The 21303-nt window shown below is 41.6% G+C and overlaps 1 protein-coding gene across 5 annotated transcripts in view; it reads right to left on the bottom strand.

Annotated features, from left to right (window-relative positions):
- Positions 1-21303, bottom strand: part of FRMD4B (FERM domain containing 4B) — a 336083-nt gene that overhangs the window by 189630 nt on the left and 125150 nt on the right. The window contains exon 1 of one of the 5 annotated variants that reach the window (XM_029242035.1): positions 6155-6257. The exons of the other annotated variants lie outside the window; for them this stretch is intronic. The gene's annotated coding sequence lies outside the window, so the exon portion shown is untranslated. Of the gene's footprint in view, positions 1-6154; positions 6258-21303 lie in introns of those variants that run through there. 5 annotated transcript variants of the gene reach the window in all.

Genomic DNA, 21303 nt, shown 5'->3' on the forward strand with positions numbered 1-21303 from the left:
GCAGGAGGGCCAGTGGGACACAAGTTCTGCTTCAATCTCACTTGAGCCAAAGGCAAAGTGTTCTTGTTCCTCCCTCCTCTCCTGCTTTTTTCTCTCTTCCTCGGGCTGAGCGAGCCAGGAGCATCCTTCGGTCTTAGCCTCCAGCGGCAGGAGGTGGACGGGAGCATGCAGAAGTCATGGAACCCTGAAGGGTAGGGTACCTGTCATTATCACCATCACCCAAGGCTGACCAGTAGGTTGGTTAAGTTCTGCAGCTGCCTTTAGGACTCTGAATGGCTTTTTGGCATCATAAAGGGCTAAAACCACTACAAACTAAACAATATCCAGCACCAAGGCATCTATCCATCTTCTTTTCCTTGGCAAACTCATCCCATAGAAGGGAAACAACAAAACAAAACTTTCTCATCTTTCCTCAAAAACCTCACCTGTTATTTTATTAAATCAAATTCTCCTTGCTCAAAGGAAAGAGGAGGATGCTATCTCCACTGCATGAAAAAGTACAAAACAGGGAGCAACATATTAGATCCTGCATTGTATCCATTTTTACTAGTTAATCCACTAAAGACATACTGGAGATTTTTGCCAGGTCAGATTTTAGAATTCATCAGTGTAGATGAGAAAGCACTTGAAGGACCATGAAGGTTCCAAGGAAGCCCACGTAGATCAGAGGGAAAGGGCTGACCTTCCTCTTCTTCTTTTTTGTTTTGTTTATAACTTTTCCATTTATTATATATTTAAAGCATTTTCAAATACTTTGTTTTTCTTTTTTTTGCATTTTATTTTTATTAAAAAATTTTTTTAATTTTAAAAAAAGTTTTATTGGAGTATAGTTGATTTACAATGTTGTTTTAGTTTCTGCTGTACAGCATAGTGAATCAGTTATACGTATACACATATCCACTTTTTTTTAGATTCCTTTCCATATAGGTCATTACAAAGTATTAAGTAGCATTCCCTGTGCTATACAGTAGGTTCTTATTAGTTATCTATTTTATATATAGTAGTGTGTATATGGGCTGACCTTCTTCAAAGAAGAAATAGTATCAATCTTGTGACTTATCTCCACCCCCATAATTTACCACCTTTTATTTATACTTAATTTACATGCATACCAACAATGACAAAAATAAAATAGTAATAAATTGGTCTATATAGCACCCTTTTCTAAATAAATAAAGGCAGCTCCACACATATTATCAGTTGATTTGCACAATATTCTCCCAAGGTCAAATGGAGAAAGGTATTGCTGGCCCCATTTCATGGATAAAGAAACTGAGACACAGAAAATCTGGGTGATTTGCTGAAGATCTGTGGAAAAAAGCATTTAAAAGCATCTTAAATGGCACAGCTGCTAATTTTTCAGTCCTTCTACTTTAATTGAGAAATAAAAGGACTTTTTTGGTATTTATAAGTTATCATTTGTTTTGGCCTCACACTAAAATTTATAGGGTACGGAGGGCTCTAGGACTTACTTATTATCCAGGAACTTAATGTGACAAAATGTCCACCCTTTGGGTTTACCCAATTTAAATAAGAATAAAACAATGAGAAGGAAAAGAAAATCTATAAAGAAAAGTAACTGAATTTTTTATGGGAGATAAGAAAGCAGTGACTTAAAACCCAATGACCGGAACTTCTCTGGTGGCGCAATGGTTAAGAATTCACCTGCTAATGCAAGGGACACAGGTTCAAGCCCTGGTCTGGGAAGATCCCATATGCCACAGAGCAACTAAGCCCGTGCGCCACAACTACTGAGCCTGCACTCTAGAGCCCGCGAGCCACAACTACTGAAGCCCGCGTGCCTAGAGCCCGTGCTCCGCAACAAGAGAAGCCACCGCAATGAGAAGCCTGCGCACCGCAACGAAGAGTAGCCCCTGCTCACCACAGCTAGAGAAAGCCTGCGTACATCAACGAAGACCCAATGCAGCCAAAAATAAATAAATAAATTTATTAAAGAAAAAAAACAACAATGACCTTCACTCCTATACAATAAATGGTAGAAGGAAAAAAAGGATAAATGAAAAATGTTGACTTTCCAAAGATTAACAGATAATTGTAGTAAAATGAAAAACAGAAATCAGCCAAGATCAATGGCCTTCAAAGTAGTAAAAACTCTCAAGGCCAGGAATACTCTGGCTAGCAAACAAACATGGGCAACAGGTTATAAATATAGATCATTTCTCCATTGTTACTAAAAACTACAGAATGATTTGGTAGGATTATTGTTAGGAACTTCAACTATTTGGCCCGTTAGCAGTAAGAGCAAAATAAAAGCAAAGTTTAGCATCCAAAAAAAAAAAAAAAGATATAAGAGTATTTCTTGTGTCTTGCCATCCTAAAGTTAATTTGAAGTGGGTAGTAGCAACCTACTGTTTTCAACTATAAAATGAATTCTCTACAAGAAGATAAAGAGGCCAAAAGCAGTAGGCTACACACCTGAAGGATTGTGAATATTGTATAAAGTTGAGAAAGCACTTGTGTATTTTTTAGACCAAGAGTTCAGGGAGCTCCAGGCAGTACTCGACAGGAATGAAGAGAAGAACTACACGATCTGGTCTTGAGTCAATAACAGAGGAAGAAAATAGGTTTTATTTCTGAAGGACCTAGCACCAAAGAAATTTAAGGTAGACCTCCTTACCCTAAAAAGATCCATTATTATTTCAGTCTGGTGGACTTAACAGATAATCTTGGTTTATTCTTTATATGTTTATGTATTTTGGCAAATAGTGTTGGTCCTCTATCCATTAGCCATTTACCCCCTTTTCAGAGACGCTGATTTTGTGGGTGGCCATTTTCTATGCCCCTGGGATGAAGTATGATTGGTCTAAGGGAAGGCATGACACCCCATTCAAGCAATAAGCTATAAAGTGATTTCTAAAGGGTTCTGGAAAAGATTTTCCTCTTCAAAGAGCTGGAACAACACAAGAATTTTTTGAGCACATTCCCTGATTCCTGCTTGGGACACTGTCATATGAAGACACAATGCTTTGAGCTACAGCAGCCATCTTGTGACCAAGAGGACAGGTGTTAACAGCAAATATAGTAGAAAAGAGGGTGGTAAAAGCCCAGGTCCTTGATGACATTGTTTAGATATCAAACCAACTCAGCAGCAGCCTATTTTCAGATGACTTGTAATGAGATGTAAACAACAAATGACCTTACATAGTTTAAGCTACTTTCAGTTGGGTGTTTTGTTACTTTTCAATAGATCACATTTTAAAACTTACTACAAAGCTACAGTAATCAAGACAGTGTGGTACTGGCATAAGCGTAGACAAACAGATCAATGAAATAGAATCAAGAATCCAGAAATAAATCCTCACATTTATGGTCAACTGATTTTTGACAAAAGTTGCAATATCATTCAATGGGAAAGCACAGTCTTTTCAACAAGTGGTGCTGGGACAACTGGAGAGCCACATGCAAAAGAATGAATCTGAACCCCTACCTCACACCGTGTACAAAAATTAACACAGACCGAAGAACTAAAAGTAAGAGCTAAATCTATAAAATTCTTCAAAGAAAACATAACTGTATATCTTTGTGATACTGAATTTGGCTGTGGTTTCTTAGCTATGCCAGGAAGAGCATAAGTAACATAAAAATAAACTGGATTTCATCAAAATTAAAAACTTTTGTGTTTCAAAGAATTCTATGAAAAAAAATGAAAAGACAAGCCACTGACTGGGAGAAAATATTTGTAAATCTTATATCTGAAAAGGAACTTATATCCTGAATATAGAAGGAACTACAACTCAATCACAAAAAGACAAATAGCCCAATTTAAAAATGGGCAAAAGATTTGAATATACATTCCTTTAAAACAGATATACGAATGCCTAGTAAGCACATGAAAAGGCACTCAACATCATTAATCATTAGGGAACTGCAAATCAAAACCACAATAATATACCCACTTCATATCTACTAGAATGGCTATGATCAAAAAACGGACAGTAAAAAGTGTTGGTGAGGCTATGGAAAAACTGGGACCCTCATATACTCCTGGTGGTAATGTAAAATTGTGCAGCTGCTGTGGAAAAGATTGCCGATTTATCAAAAGGTTAAACAGAATTTCCATGTGTCCCAGCAATTCCATTCCTAGGTATACACCTGAAAGAGGTGAAAACAGGTGTTTAAAAAAAGCCTTAAACACAAATGTTCATAGCACTGCTATTCAGAATAACCAAAAGGTGTAAACAAGCCACATGTCTATCAGCAGATGAACAGATTAAAAAAAACCCAGTATATCCATATAATGTAATAACTATTTAGCAATAAAAAGGAATGAAGCATATACGCAAGGGAACTGAAAATATTTGCTCACATAAAAACTTGGACATAAACGTTCATAGCAACATTATTCCTAAGAGCCAAAAAGTGGAAACAACTCAAATGTCACTTGATTAGCGGATACATAACACGTGGTATAGCTATATAATGGAATATTATCAGCCATAAAAAGGAATTAGGTACTGACACATGCTACAACATGGATGAGTCTTGAAAACATGAGAATTAAAAAAAGTTAGACAAAGAGGCCATATACCCATAAAGACAGAAGGTAGATTAGTGGTTGCCAAGTGACTGAGGGGATAGAATGAGAGGGCCTGCCAGTGGGTATGGAGTTTCTTTGGGGGATAATGAAAATGATCTAGAATTGAATAGTGGTGATAGTTGCACAACCTTGTGAATATACTAAAAACCACTGAACTGTACCTTTAAAAGGGTAGATTTTGTGGTGTGCGAATAAATAAAAATCAATCAAGAATAAATAATCAAGCAATCAGTAAAAAGTAAATAACTAAAAAAAAAGATACATGCTACGACATGGATGAATCTCAAAATCACTATGCTAAGTGCAAGAAGCCAGTCATAAAAGACCACACATTTTATGATTCCATTTATATAAAATCTCCAAATTAGGCAAATCTATAGCGATAGAAAGTAGATTAGTGGTTGCCTAGGGCTAAGGGAGTTTGGAGGGAGGGGTGGAGGAAATGAGTCGACTGCTAATGAGCACAGGGTTGTTTTTTTTAAGACAATGAAAATGTTCTAAAGTTAGAGTACAGTGATGGTGGCATAACTTCATAAATACACTAAAAGCCATTGAACTGTACACTTTAAACAGGTGAGTTTTATGGTATGTGAATTATGTCTCAAAAAGAAGTAAAAAAAACCTTAAGCCTTTATCGATGTTTGCTAAATATTCTACTATGAGCATGCGACACTTACATCTTCAGAAAAAGGGGTGAACAATTTTCTTGACTGGAAAAAAACACCTATTATACAAAACAAAGTAAAAATGAGGGCAGGAGAAAAGTACTGCATATGAACTCCATTTTGAAACTGACTATGCATATAGAAAAAAACTAGAGAAAAATAGATCAAATTATTGATAGTAGTGATTTCTGAGTTGGCATCACTGGATGATTTTAATATATTTTGGGGGAGGCTTTCTTTTCCTGGTTTTCTATATCAGCACATATTACTTTTCAATTTCTAATTTTGAAATGCACATGTAATCATATAAAAGCTATTCAGTGAATGAAACATAAGCCTCTCTTTCATCCTTGTTCACCAGCTCCTCATTTCCAGAGCTGCCATGTAAGACTGCTCAAGTTGTTTACTGCACAAGGACATCTGGCTGAGGCAGTGAGTGGAGGTTATAATCTAGCCTGGTCTCCGCTGGATAAGCCATAACTCATGGCTCTGAGGAAAGAGTCCTTTTCATCTTAACCACATGAAAAATGCTATGTAGATGGCAGCCCTGCCCTTCTCCTTCCCCCAAGGGCTACCACCATGCCTAGTTCCTCGTATACCCCTCCAGACATAGTCTATGCTATTTAAACATAGACTGTAGTATGCAGGTAAAAATTATTCAAAAAGAATTTTTAAATAGCAGGAAAAGGCAATATAATAATCAGAATCCAAGTACTTCTAGAGAAGTCTTTCAAGGTAGCATGGTAAAATTGGATGTAAGGGAAGAAAAGCATATTTTGAACGAACAAGTCTTAAAGAAAGAATTCTAAGTGCAACAATTGTTGGGTTGTTCTCCATCTTAACAGTCCACAATTCACACACATTGTTTAAGCAGCACATGAGATTGGTTGTATCCATTGCCAAGCGGGTTGATACTTGGTACTTCACTCACCACACTCGCCACGGCTTAGAAGGGCATGGTGGTGTGCCTGTGGTCCAGCTTCTACCGGGGAAAGCTTTAGGATTTGAGTCTGCTGAGAAACCTGAGAGTGAGCGTCCCCACGTGAAAGCTGGCACTTCCATTTCATTCACTCTCCTGTCCTTCAAAACAGAGAGCATTGCTCAAACAGAAATCCTAGGGCACTCTATTAATTTGTACTCTAACATCTGTATATTCATTCAATTTGGGCTGAAATTTCTACTTGAGGGAAGTGATGGTTACATTAGTAAATAATTCAAATTACCAGATCTGATTACAAGACTTTCCCTGCCACTCTCAATAACCTTTTCAGCTATTGTCTTCTGTTTCAGGTTTCGCCTCATTACAGAAGGCCATTCTGGGTCTTCTTTGGGGTTCCAACTCTTTTGCCTCGGGCTTTTCATGTTTGCTGTTCCTTCATTCCTGAACATTCTTTTCCACCCCAGGATTTCATCCAATAAACCCCTCATTTATCTTTCAAGACTTAGCTTGAATGTTGGTCTCCTGAAGCAGGTGCAGGTTCCATCACAGCAGCTTAATCCTTCCCTCTCATAATATCCATCACGTTTACAATTACCTGCTTATGCCTGATTTCACCACCAGACCACACCCTCCATGAGTTCAGGAACTATGCCCGTCTAGACAGAAATGTAACAGCTATCCATGGCCCTACAAAAGGAGAGCCTTTCCTCATTAAAAAAAAAAACTGGGGGACTTCCCTGGTGGCGCAGTGGTTAAAACTCTGCGCTCCCAATGCAGGGGCCCCAGGTTCGAGCCCTGGTCAGGGAACTAGATATCACATGTATGCCACAACTAAGGAGCCCACCTGCCTCAACTAAGACCTGGTGCAACCAAATAAATAAGTAAAACGAAAACAAAAACAAAAATTAAAGCACTGTGATTTAAAAAAAAATTGGATGTAATTTAAAAGAGAGCTTATGACTGACTGTTTGAGAGCCAAGAATAATAAGGCTTGGAACCTACTCCCTAGGTCTAGAAGCATTTTCCAAGGAAGAAACATGGGGCTGATATTGGATTAGGGCAAATCACTGGATAAGAACCAACAATGGGGTAAAATAGTTGAGACCCAGGAAGGTGTTCAGATGGCTTAAGTGTGAGGTATTTCTAACAGAGTTGGGGACACTATTTGCTAAGGAAGAAAGTGATGTGTGAGACCTCTGGTGCTGAGCCATCTTAATTTTAATTTGACCTGATTCAAATGAGTCTTGACAGTAGCAGCAGGGATTATCTGAGACATATTTGTCCTCCTAAGTGGCTTAGTTCTCTAAACCTTTTCAAGAGTGCTTTGGGACATTAGGAAACTAGTTCACCTTCTATAACTTCAAGTTATGCTAGGAGCAGGATAAGAAGACTTGAACTCATTAGCCTGGCGGATTTGTTCTCTGTGTCTATTTCTAAAACAGAATAACTGATTAGCTACAAGAGTGCAGAGAATGTCAACAGTTATTGGCATTCTTTACTCTGTTTTGAATGCCATTTTCTGTACGCACTACTATACAGTTTTAGGGAGGGTAAAGAATTAAAGTAAATAATTTAAGCTATGCAACATAGAAATATATAAAATGCAAACATTATATTTACATGATAAAGTACAACTACCATAAACATCAAATTATGATGATGCTGGAGGAGATGTTTCAAAAGCCCACAATCATTGAAACACAGTTGTGTGGAAAGAAATGCATCCAGATTAACTAAATTTCTTTCCAAAACAATGAAAGCTTGGGGAAACTGACCCTCTTCTACTATTCCATCCAAGTAAACTACACGGCAAAGGGGAGGGAAGATAGACCATCAGGGGCCAGGGGTAGGTTCCCAAAGAAATTTTACCAATCAGAAGTTGAATACACCTTTTGTATCTAAAAGATTCATGTACATTTTGTACTCTTCATTATGTATTTTATTATTATTAATTATTATATATATATTATATATATATTTAGACTTTCTTTCTAGAAACAAAGTAAGTAAAACTGATTCTCCAGGAAGATGCACATATTTATTTTTGGTTTCCCATAATCTCTTAGGACACCCCCCAATACCCTGCTTAAGAGAATACATTACTCCAGTGTAAGAAGCACTAGACATTAGGGGAAACAATCATTATAATCTCTACAGACTTCAGAAAAGCTTTTACCTTAACAAAAAAAAGTTTCACCAGTAAGTGATTAAATACGGTAGTCTATGTAGAGACACTTGTTCTGGAATCTCAGAGACTCCTATCATAGGACATGCCACATTATAGCAAATTTCTAATTTCTCATGTCTATCCAACTGTTATGGTAATGGGTCTGTTACCCAAGATCCATTCTACCCAAAATGATTAGCCTAAACCAGTTATGGTAATCCCACTCTCCTCGCTGTGTGATTATGATCCAGTCTTGGCTATTAAGACCTAAGGAAAAGTCTACTGAGGGGGGCTTCTGAAAACCTTGCCTGGAAACTGGTAGAGCCCTCTTGCTGCCATCTTGAAAATGAAGCCAATACAGAGATTTAACTTAAGCAAGACAATTACCAAGAAGAAACACTGGAGCTTTCAAGTATTGTGTGTGTGCTGGAGGATGTCTCAGGATGCCTGCTTATATGTTTTCTTTTTAATTAAGCCAACTAGTATGTGTGCTTCTCTGTTACTTTAGGAGATGTTTGACAATACACTACGTTGGACTGGAAGCTTTGTCAAGGGCAAGATGTATGATTTACATACCTTTGTATCCCAGAGGCTAACGTAATATCCCATGTATAGTAGAGGCTTAATTAATATATGTAGGACTAAATTGAACCAATTTTCAAACTTACAACATAGAAAGTGAATTTCTCAGTCAACCCTAGGTCTCCTGAACATCTAATACCCAAATGAGCAACCCAGATGATAGACACTATGACATGAAGCTAGCTGACGGTTGTTGGTATCAGGAGATAGTACAATTGACCTCAATATATTATTTATATCATACATGACATACAGCAATCAAAAGGGATAAAGAACCAATGAGATATAAGTATGGAAATGGCCGGTTGAAGAACAGCTGAAGAAGATCCAAAGTGATTATTTTATTTCCCAAATCCTGGAATGTCTGGATTATAGGACATTCAAGTACAGAATGCAGGAGAGGAACAGTGCTGTGTATCTGTGGAACATTCCAGAGGACATGCCAGTAGCAGTTAGATGTGTAGATAATTCAGATGATACTGTGTATACAACTGAAAGGCTAGGTAAGATCCCCACCACTTCATTTGTATGAACTGCTCAGATCACAGAGGTGCTCTGAGGTCTAGCATGAATTCAGGGGCCTCAAATGGGCTTCCTTCTTGGAAAAGGAAGATTTACTCCTTCATGATATTCTTAAGAAAAGAAGCTGTGTTGACATTGCCACAGTGGATTTCACAACCACCAAACCACCCTAATGTCTTCAACAACACAGAAAGGACTGTCACCAGCCCCACTTAAAAACTGGCTTAATTGAGCAATTAATTACATTAACCAAGGGATGAATTCATTTAATGCAACAGGGGATGCCATGTAAGGTAGCATTCTACCAGAGGTCCTTTTCTAGCAAAGTAAAAGCGTTCAGTGACAAGGATTTCAACAAGAAACAAGAGAACCCTTTCTCATTAGATAAGTGGAGAAGTAGATCTCATTCCTGCCATTACTGCTACCCCCTGAGACTATGAAATACTGGGCACTAAACAAAGACAGTCACAGGACCCTTCACAGAGAAAAGAAACGGGCTCAACAAGTTTTGAAGTGTAGAAACCTTAAATATGCATCTAATGTGATCAGCTGGAAAATAAAGGTGGCTTAAGGACATGGTCAGACCTTACAAGTTCAAATGTACTCATTTTCCCTCTCTATTAGAAATGTGTGCATGCACACACACACACACATCTGTACACACATACACACACATACTGGTCTCCCTTTGCACATTTTATTCTACCTAGAATCAGTGATAAGTCTATTCCTAAGGGTATCTTCTTCTGGATTCTCCTTTTTTTAAAATAAATGTCAAATAGGAAATACAGGGCAAATGTATTTCTTCCCCTGAGATTTCTGCCCAATAACAGAACTCTGAAAAATTAAAATTAAAAAATGTATAGCCTTTCTCATCTAGAAGATCTTTTTATAGTATTATTTTCTCGCATACCAAAGATGAAAAGAATGTGATTCTACATTTAAATCTGTTTATTAGAGTTAGAAGTATCAGATAATCATTCCTACTACTGTATGTTGACTTCTTGTTATGAAGCACGCATTAAGCATTTGATCTCCACCACAACCTATGGAACAGGTATTATTGCTACCTCTAGTCTACAGATGGCAAATCTGAGGCTTAGAGAGGTTAGAGAGCGACAGCTTAGATTCACAGACTGGAAAAAGCCACCCAAAGGCCAACAGTCAAGGCAGAGCAATGAATTTAGTGCTTTGTACTGAGTAAATCTGTGCACAAAGTAGGTCAAGAAAGACAAAAAGCCAAGTTCACGTGAGCAATTGGAATGAGGACATCAACAAAGGAGGACGAGGCACAGGGAAAGGTGAGTCCACGGTTCAGAACCCAAAACTCCACAGGAAAGGAAGAAGGTGCAAGAGGTCTTGTTATACCCATGCATGTCCCAAGAGGGCAGGGACCACAGCTATCTACCTAAGCATCGTATCCTCAGGGCCTGTCACAGTGCTGGCACAGTAACAGGCAACTAAAGAAAGCTTGCTGAAGCAGGCAGGAATGAAAGGGGTTAGAAATGTGGTCTAGCAGCCTAGGAGAGAAATGTGGGGTGCCAGCTTTATTTGTTAAAGCTGTTTGCTTGCAAACGACAGAAACATAATTCTAACTAAATTAAGCAAAACAGGACATTTATGGGCTTCTGTGGTGAAACTGGGGAACACGCAGGGTCGAACAGGCCTCGTGGATGCCAAGAACTTTTTCTTTCTCCTTGTCACTGCTTTCTCCACTGCACTGCTTCCTTTGCATGGTTCATCCGTTCTTTTGGGTGTGCTACCTCAGCAGGGTATAAAACTACAACCAAAGGCAGCTCCAGGTGCATATCCTTATAGCCTACTAATCAGAAAGGAAAGAGAGCTCTCCCTTGCCAGCTCTAGCAGGTTAAGTCACGGCAAAGGATGCTGACTATCATAAGGATGGTGGCCAGGGTGCAGGTATGGGGTGTATGTGCAGTGATTGGCTCAGCCAGAAGCAGGAGCCATCCCAGGGTCCAGGAGGGCAGGGTATCATGATCGGCAGCCCCCTACTGAAAAACTTGGTTGGAAGTGTGGAAAGAATGTTTCCCCCAGTGAAGGGAGTTCTTGTACCAGAGGAAGGGGATAAAGGGATGCTAGGCAGCAGAAACAACATACTTTCTTTACCAATTCTCTTGCCCATGAGGCAAACCAACCCCCAAGCTCAGGTAGAACCATGGCTAAGCCATGGCACCCTTGCTCTGGAACACACCATGACATCTAGCTTACTCCAATATCTTATTTCCCAGTCTCATTTGTGCCAGAAATTAAATAATCCATGGGAATCAGCTTTCTGGTCTGCAGAAAGGGCCTTCTAGTTCCATGACAGCCCGTCCAACTGAAATTTAAATTGAACTTTGTTCCTCTCAGTGAAAGAGTACCCCTGATATGCACAATATGAATAGTAACAGTGATTTTAAATAATACTATCTTATGTTTTCAATGTTTGCTTATATGGCACCTTGGGTATAATACTTACTAAATTCTTTATCTGCTCCAGGAAGGGATGCATTGCTTTTTTCACTCAAAGAATATCAATAACTCCACATTATTAATTTTACTGCGATCCCATAAACCTAAAAGCTTAAAACATTATTAAGAAGGCCCTCATCATTGCCATCTGGGAGGACACATCTCATACCGCTTCCATAAATCCAACACAAAAAGACACAAGGTGCCAAATGCTAAAACCTTTTGCCAAGGTTGGCTTAATGTTTTGAAATGGCCAAAGGGCATGCTCATACTCTCACTGGCTCAACTTTTAAAGCTCCAACTTTGATGAACAACGGATCTTGGAAAAACTTGGCTGGACTCCAGTTGACACTCTAACGTGGTGCATGCAACTTTGCTGTCAAGATGCCAACTGTGCAAGGCTCAAATCAAGTTTCCCAGGGCGTCTGGATCCTTCCAGCGAATAGTTATCATTCCTACAGGCTCAGATGCTCCCTAGCCAGTAAGAAGAAGCATGTCTCTCCAGCCAACTGCCCCCTTAAACCACATTTCCTTTGTAAAATAGTCCCTTTCCTTCCAGTCCTCTTCTCCAACTTCTGAAGGAAAAAACCTGGGAGAAACTGCTAAGTGATCCACTTCCTCATTTGCAACTTACCTATCACCTCCTCAGGAGCTGGTCCAGACAGTTTTATGGCAGCAAATGTGGTCTTTTGGGCAGGTCCCCAAAGCTGTCAATGGCTACCTATCTTTAGCCAATTCTTACCTATTATGGTTAATGTGAGGTTATTGAACAAGTATCTGCTCCAGCATTTGAAAAGAGGGTCTTTTAAGAGCTTCCTGAAATTTGGCTTGGTTTAAGAAACATGTAGTGATACAGATGCCTCCACTTCAGCCCCTGGCAACACTGTGTATGTGCTTCTACCTAATATGAATTCAACAACAGGAGCTTGCCTAAAAGAGAATGGATTAGCCGAGAGAGAGAAAGAGCATAAACAGTGTCAGTGATTCCACCTATGAAGCCACTCAATGAGGGTGACATTGATATGCGACTCGAGAATATTCTCAGTGGGCCTCAGTTCCTAGGTGCCTCTCACGGTGCGAGCATTGCACAGTATAACAGATCTCTTATTTAAAAGGAGACGGAGGGGCTTCCCTGGTGGCGCAGTGGTTGAGAGTCCGCCTGCCGATGCAGGGGACACGGGTTCTTGCCCCGGTCCGGGAAGCTAGATCCCACATGCTGCGGAGCGGCTGGGCCCGTGAGCCATGGCCGCTGAGCCTGTGCGTCCGGAGCCTGTGTTCCACAACGGGAGAGGCCACAGCAGTGAGAGGCCCGCGCACCGGAAAAATAATAATAAAATAAAAGGAGACGGAGGCATTTTTCATATAACACGGTCCCCTATTGCAAGCCAACGACTTCATCTATCTGGTGCTTAATCAAAGAGACAGAAAACAGTGGATTAAGTTCCAACTCTGGACTTAATGAGAGACAGTATGTCTGTCTCTGACACGGCAACCCAAAGGATGTTCAAGGATTATTCATTAAACGTGATTTTTGTCGTAGGTGATTCTCTGATCCGATAGTGGCCGCTGGACCAGAGGTGGAAAATAGTTTCTACTTCAATGCCAAATTTGATTGATTAGAAGTGGCTGCCCAGGCATTGCTTTGAAGAAACTGAGGCTCAATAGGAAAGAGTGCAATAACTGATTAGCAATGTCTGCCAGGGGCCCAGAAATTGGAAGGGGATGCAGAAGTGTCAGCACAAGCTTCCCTTGGGACTGGGCTGACAGTGAGATTGTGTTTTCCTTTCCAGACATTAGGCATTTGATTTTTTTTTTTTTTCCTTGTTAGAGCCCAGGCTTTGAGAGGTTTCTGTTCCTGGCTGTGTGAAGGAGAAAGGAATTAGGGGTTTGTGGAGGAGTATACATGGAGGTTTCTGACCTAGATCAGAGATAGATAGCAAATATTTTAGCTTTGGCGGGACATACAGTCTCAGTTGTGACTGCTCAGCTCTGCCACTGTAATGGGAAGGCAACCAGAGACACTCCATACATGAACAGTGTGGCTGTGTGCCAATAAAACTTTATTCACTAAAACAAGCCATGGCCGGCTGACCCCAGATGAAGATTATGAGAGATACGGGTAGGACATAATGCACAGGTGGTATCAGGAGGAAATGCATGTCTGGAAAGGAAATAAGGGGCAAACCTGAAAAAAATCTCCCTGGAAATGATGGAGGATCCTGCATTTCTGAGACATGAAACATTCCTTTCAATTGATAATCAGCAATGCTAACATGGACTCCATCATGTGCAAGCACAATATTGCTACCCCCACCAGCGTGGGTCAAGAACCAAATGACCCTAAAGGCACTATCTTTTTTTTGTTTTTTGGGTGTTTTTTTTTTGCAGTACATGGGCCTCTCACTGTTGTGGCCTCTCCCGTTGCAGAGCACAGTCTCCAGACGTGCAGGCTCAGCGGCCATGGCTCACGGGCCCAGCTGCTCCGCGGCATGTGGGATCCTCCCGGGCCGGGGCACGAACCCGTGTCCCCTGCATCGGCAGGCGGACTCTCAACCACTGCACCACCAGGGAAGCCCTAAAGGCACTATCTTGCTAGTCTGGAGTTTCTACCTAGTGAGCACACACTTTTTCCAGAATTTACTCATTGAAAAGTCAACCTGTCTCCATGGAACACTTAATACAACAACCCACCAGCTTTGGGGGAGCATCTTAGCTAATAGCACAGCTGTGATGGAAGGGGACAGGGGACATGTACGTTTTGAATGGAAAATGCTGTAAAATGGGGAAATGAAATCGAGTCAGGATTGCACTAGCTGGACAGGGTAGGTCTGGGTGCGGCAGGAAACAAGACCAGTTCTCCTGAGGTGGAGGACACCAGCGTTTGGAGATACTGCATGGATACTGGCAGAGGGACAGGGTCACTCTTAGAGCAAGGACGAACATGGGTGGGGAGAGTTTCAAGCAGGGAGGGGCACAAGACGGGGCAGCTCGCCCCCAAGGTCCACCTGAGGACCGACGTTCAGAGTCTGTTTATACACAGAGGCGGGTGAAAAGCTGAGGTTTAACCCCAACGTGAGGTAAAAATCCCAGCTCTGCCCTACCTGCTCTATGGCCTTTGAGGAATTATTTAATCCCTCAGAGGCTCTGGTTTGTCATCTGTTAAACAGAGAGAAAACCACCTCTTTCCTAAGGTTATTAATGAGGAATATGTATGCAGTGTCTATAGGGACAGTCCCTGGCTCCTAGTGGGTTTTCGGTAGTGTCTAGTCCTCTACCACCCAAACTGTCTCAGCAGGACACTGGCTTTCACTGGGTTCAGCACTTCTTTGTAAAGCAGAGGCCACAAAAGGAAGGAGTAGGTTACCAGCAAACTCTGGCTTAATCACTACCCTGGAGCTAGATATCTGAACTTCTCTCCTGAAGTTGGAAGAGCAAATCTACTGTGCTGTGGAGAGATTTCAAAAAAGATTTCATGAAAAAGGAAAGTAACACAACCTTGGAGATTTTTACTTAGCAGGGCTCCATTTCTCCGTGTCTAGAACAGAAAGCTTATGATGATTTGCGAGCAGGAGAAGTAGTGAGTCACCAATCGCTCCCAACAAGGCCAGAGGAACATGATGAGCCCCTGCCCAGGGCCACTAGCATCCATTCTCCTTCTTGGTGTTAAATCCCAATTTTTACACATTATCCATTGCCACACAACCCATGTATGGCCCCAGTCTTCACGCTGGGGGAAAACCTAGTTGGCATAAATAGCACGTGAGTGGACCTGGGATGTAAGCCGGTCCATTAGGGAGAGTCTCAGGACTATTGCTTGGAATGTTGGATAAAGCTACCCTCTCTTCTCTGTATACATGAGGCCCAGATGTAAGGACTAAACTGCTACAGCCAGTCTCGCTACTATAAAGGAAGAAAATGTGATCATAAAGCCCACAGGTGGGGAGGGAGAACAGAGAGACTTCAGAGCACTGTGTCAGCCTCTTGATCAAACCTCACCTGAAATGATCTCTTTGGATTTCTCAGTTACACCAGCCAATCAACAGTCCTTTTTATTTATGCCACTTCACACTGGGGCGTCTACCGCTCACACGCATTCTTCTACCTCCAGGATCCCCAGACCCTCCAGCAATGCCAACAAGAACTCCACCCTTTCCTCAAGTGGACCAGATTTCCTGACAACACACGCCATTTCCTAGTACATGGAACAGACCCTGGCTTGCTGCCCTCAGGCTGTGCAGCAAAAGCACAAAGCGATAGTTTAACTTTGGCAGCATCCGCCCTTCCTCTCTGAGCCCATCTCTTGTTCCTGACTGTTCTCTCTGTCCTGACATTCCTTTTGGAATGATCTGCCATCAACCAAGTCTGACCAACTTCAAGTTCCGAAAGCAAGGTCTGATACCAGCTCTGAAATTCTCATAATTCTACCAGCATTCTTGTGCCAAAGAGTGGATGTGTGTCTGTGTGTCTGTGTATGAATGTGAGTGTTTGTAAGTGCAAGTGGGTGCACACAAGTGTGTATGTATGAGTGTATGAATGTGTATGTATTGTGCAATTTAGTGTGAGTGCAAGTGTGTGAGTGTATGCAGTGTGCATGCAGGCCGTTTCTGGATGAGCACTCCCCCTAGGGGTGGACTGTCAAGATGCTCTCTGATGACATGGGAGGTAGGTATGACTCAGGACTGGCCACGAGACGAAGGGAAATGGCATGACGATAGGCAGAAGGCACAGCTTTCTCTTTCAATAAGAGTAAATAAGAGAAAGGTGGTGGAACAAAGAAAAAAGGGAAGAATATTTTTTATTTTAATAGAAAACTCTACCCAAGCCTAGTGTTTGAAAGTCTGTACATGGCCCATGGAACAGGGGTTGCAAGCCTTAGAGGGTCAGCCAGGTTAAATCTATGAGTCCTGCAGGTGGCGTTCCCCTGTGACAAAGTGGACCTGGCATGCCTGATCGAAGGGGGACATTGCCACTTGGCTCTGATGGTTGACAAGTGGTCATGGTGGCCCAGTGGTGCCAGGACTCTGGCTTTGAAACAGAGCACAGCAGAACAAGTTATCCAGGTTTATACATGAACCATCCCAGTTTCCTGTATGGTGGTGATTAATTCACATGGTAATCAAACTAAGACTCCAGTGTACAACCTACACTTAAATTCTCAGTTGCTTCTTTAGATTCAAGAAGGTTTAACTTGGGAGTCCTTTAAATTCTTCTTGCCCTGAACTCAACTCACCAAAAGTACAATTGCCCTCCCCCACTGCCGCCCCACCTCAGTCTGAAGCAAGGGACACTTGGATGATTATAAATGCATCTGAGCAACACCGTTCAAACCTAGGAAGAGAGGGAGGAGTTGACAGCACTGGGTTTCTGAGTTCTGTTTTTCAGCCCACAGGATATGAATCATGCAGGGCCCAATCCCTCAGCAGGATAATCTCTTTGTCAGAAGCATGAGGCATTAGAAATGTTCTGTCTCCATTTCGTAAAAACACTTGCCTACCGAACAAAGTCTTTAGCTCCAAGGCTGACTTTCCACTCCTTTCTAGGGGAACTCTGAAGAAGTCTATCACATAAAGTACACAGTGAGTAATCTGCAATATCCTGGACAACCATCTTGGGACGTCGTGGTAATGTAACTCACATTGAAACTCCAGTTAGTGATATACTAGCCTCAAATCCTGGTTTCACCAGACACTCCTTTAAGCGGAAGATGTCCAAGGGCCATGCTCCTGAACACTTATCTATATCAAATCCAAACAACCCCCTGAGTGATTTCTAAATGTGATTGTCTTTCCGCCGAGTTGTAGAAGCAAGTGGCTGAGTGCTCAGGAATACAGGAGGGATATTCCCCACCTGCTGACCCAGCTAGACATTTCATTTCTCTAGATGCCAATAACAAACGTTTACTGAGTGTTTACTATGTGCCAAGCACTACTTTAAGCACTGTGCATCCATCAACTTATCTAATGAGCTCAACAACCCTACGAGGGGGTCTATCGTTATCCCCATTTTTCTCATATGAGGCAAAAGAGGGCTAAGAAAATTACACGAGGTTTTCCAGCCAGTGGGTCGTGGAGTCAGGTTTCAAAACCCAGGCCAACTGCCTCACTGGATTAAAATGCAGATTCAAAAGATCTTTTGAATGATAACAAAGGAAGGATAAGCTGAAGATACTGATGGATACTGTTGTCACGGGAAAAGGACACCTGAACAACAGAGACCGACTATATAGCACAGGGAACGATACTCAATATTCTTTAATAACCTACATGAGAAAAGAATCTGAAAAAGCATACATACATACATATATATATATATATATGAATCACTTTGCTGTACACCTGAAACTAACACAACATTGTAAATCAACTGTAGTTAAATAAATTCTAAAAAATAATTTTAAAAAATTTTAAAAAAATAAAAGGACACCTGGAAATAGAAGAGCTTGTCATTGGAGTTAGACAATATGGTGGATGGGCCAACTATCAGTAGGGCTGATTTTATGTCACTGACTCCTTCGTTTTTCATAACCAAAAGTCAGAGCACAGGGGAGTGAAAGTTGGTAGAAGTGGGAGGAGGAAGAGATAAGGGTGGAATGTGGGAGGTCTAAAGTAAGCAAGAGCAGTAAGACAGCCCCTGGTTCAAAGTTCTCCATCTTGAGGCCAAAGAGGAATTCATGTTGCTGACTTTAAAGCACAAATGGCTGTAAAGTAACGTAAGCTTCTCAAGTGTTCCTACCTTCCTAACCATGAATTTGCTCCTAACCATGAATTTACTTCCTAACCATGAATCCAAGATTCAGAACTTGACACGAGTCTTTCCAATCATTTAAGTTTTACTGTACTAAAGGGTTAACTTGGGTCAAATGCTTACGTTGGGGGTTTGAGCAGCAGAGACTGAGATGAGAGCCCTGGGGTGGGGGATGGATGGAGGGCAGTCAGAGGATACCTGAGAGAATGCCAAGGACCAACTCCGGTTTCTTTGCAGAGCCGCCAAGTTCAGTGGGAAGCTTCATACCCACCGGACACTAAAACCTTCTTTGTGGTCCCCTATAGCACAGGTGGGTCTCAGAGCTATGATCTCCTCTTTGATTCCACTACAGTAGTCTACTCATATTCCTAGTACAGTAATTCTCAGGGTCCATGGTAAGAGTTTATTACTACATTCTTAACAGCTGGCACAATGCCTGCTGTATACTGGGCACAAGTCATGTTTGTTGAGCGAATGGATTAAAGACATTGAACTAGACTAACATATGAAACTAGTCAACAGTATCAATAAAAGCAACAGCTAATATTCATTGAGTACCAATGAGCTAAGTACATACATGTTATAAATTTCATTTAATCTCCCAACTACTCTATAATAGAGACATCACTCTGATTATCTCCATTTTACAGTTAAGGAAACCGAGTCACAGAGAAGAGAAGGAACCTACTCAAGGTCATTTAGTTGACTTGGCCAGGTGGTGCCTGGACTTGCCCTGAGGGAATCTGATGTTAGAGTCACATCCTTAACCTCACACCATATCTCCCCTCACCTGCCGTCCTGTGTAAAGGCAGTGAGGCATCCCATGTTTGCTCACCAATTCTCAAATACTGCCCCTCTCAAAACTGCACCTGTGCCTGGTCACAAATCACCATAACCTCACTTCATAGCCAGGCTTCCCCAAGTCATCTAATCCCAAGAATGGCTTTAAGATGGAGACCAATATGCAAGATGCTTGAAATATCAAGGTTTCCCCTTTTCTTCTCTTTCACTAGCTTTAGAGTTTGACTTGATTACCTCATTAATCCCAAGGGCATGAGATGAATCCACCATGCATCCCAAAGATGTGCAGCATCTGGAGAAGCAGCAGAACGAAGACAAAAACCCCTGCTTGTCATACACTGTGTACTGCAAGGGAAAGGACTAGAAGAAGAAACAGAGCAAGCTGCTCCTAGTTATTTCTCAGAGAGGCAAGGGAGAAGTGGAGAACCATTTCTACTTGCTTAATTTCTTTTGTTTACACTGATTTCATTCTCCTCCCCCGGGAATTTCTGATTCTGGAATTTCTTAATTCCGGTGGTTGGGTTGGGAGTTTCACGACACTGAATTTGTTTCTCTTCCACAAGGATGACGTTGGCCTGGGGAAGATGTATACACATGGAATAGTTTCAACTGTTCCTCATGGCATGTATGCTCCTTTATCCAAAGGGAGCCTAGAAGTTATCACACAGTGATATTTCATTCACACAGAGAGGGAATCCAAAGGAGAAAGATGGCTACAGGTAATAGATGAGTATCTTAATAGAACCATGAGATCTTGATAAAATACACAATACTCTCCTCAAAAGACCTCATTCAGGAAGAAATAAGGCACTGCTTTAACAATGGAGAGATGCTCACTAGGATAAAACTGGGCAGATGAACAGCACAAGCCAGATCTGCATTAAAAGGATGCTCCCTCCCCTCTAACAAATGTCTATTCTGTGGCTGAGAAGCACGCATCTTAGAAAATGAACGGCTCTTCCTTTCAGCAAGTGAGAATAATGCTTCCCTTTTAATTAGAAGGTGTTCCTTCAATGAAAGTCTAGTGGTCCATGGGCAGAAAAAGTCAATGGTAATCTTAGATCTCTAACTTGGGTGAATCAATAGACATTGTTTGTTGCTGCCGGTCAGCACTGCCATGCCATGGGGTTTGATGTGGAGCACATTTCAAGGGGCTGTATTTTAACACCATTACAGGTGTTCATCTGAGGTAGAGGGTGTGCCTCGGACGCAGGTCCAGCCAGCCTTCTGCAGGTGGCTGTGTTCTCCTCCAGGTATGGACATACGGACCTCTCTTTCTAATCTTTGCTTCTAATCGAGGCTGAGATCCACAGCTCAGTGACAGGAGAGGAATATTAGACATGTGTACTTTGGGAACCGGCAATGATATGAGTGAATCACTCAGACACAGAGAAGGCCCCATAATGGCTTCTCGAGGCTGGGTGATTGCTTCCAAAGGAAAGCAAGGTCACACGTGGTCAATCGGGGAGCAGATTTACACTCCCAGTTGTTTTTATTTTAACCATATGTGCTTGACCTTCAAGAGGCTTCTGTCTTTGTGTGTTCATGGCCAGGCCCTGCTCACCCCTCCAGCTCCCCCTTGCCCCACTGCCCCACTTCTTTCCTCTTGGTCCTCAAACGCATCATGTCACCTGGTCACACGGCCACTGTGCATGTTGTTGCCTCCACATTGTACCCTTAACCTTTTCCTGGTTGAGTCCTACTCAGTTTCAGCTCTCAGCTGACAACTCACACCCAGGAGAAAACCAGCCATGATTCTCCTAGCCTAGGAAAGTTCTTTTTGCTAAATAACCTCCTCAAAACTTGTTTCTTTTCTCCAGATCACCTCAGTCTGCAATTACACATTTATTCA

Source organism: Monodon monoceros, unplaced genomic scaffold, assembly GCF_005190385.1.
Source record: "Monodon monoceros isolate NGI ecotype Baffin Bay Population unplaced genomic scaffold, NGI_Narwhal_1 Super_Scaffold_3, whole genome shotgun sequence".
NCBI lineage: Eukaryota > Metazoa > Chordata > Mammalia > Artiodactyla > Monodontidae > Monodon > Monodon monoceros.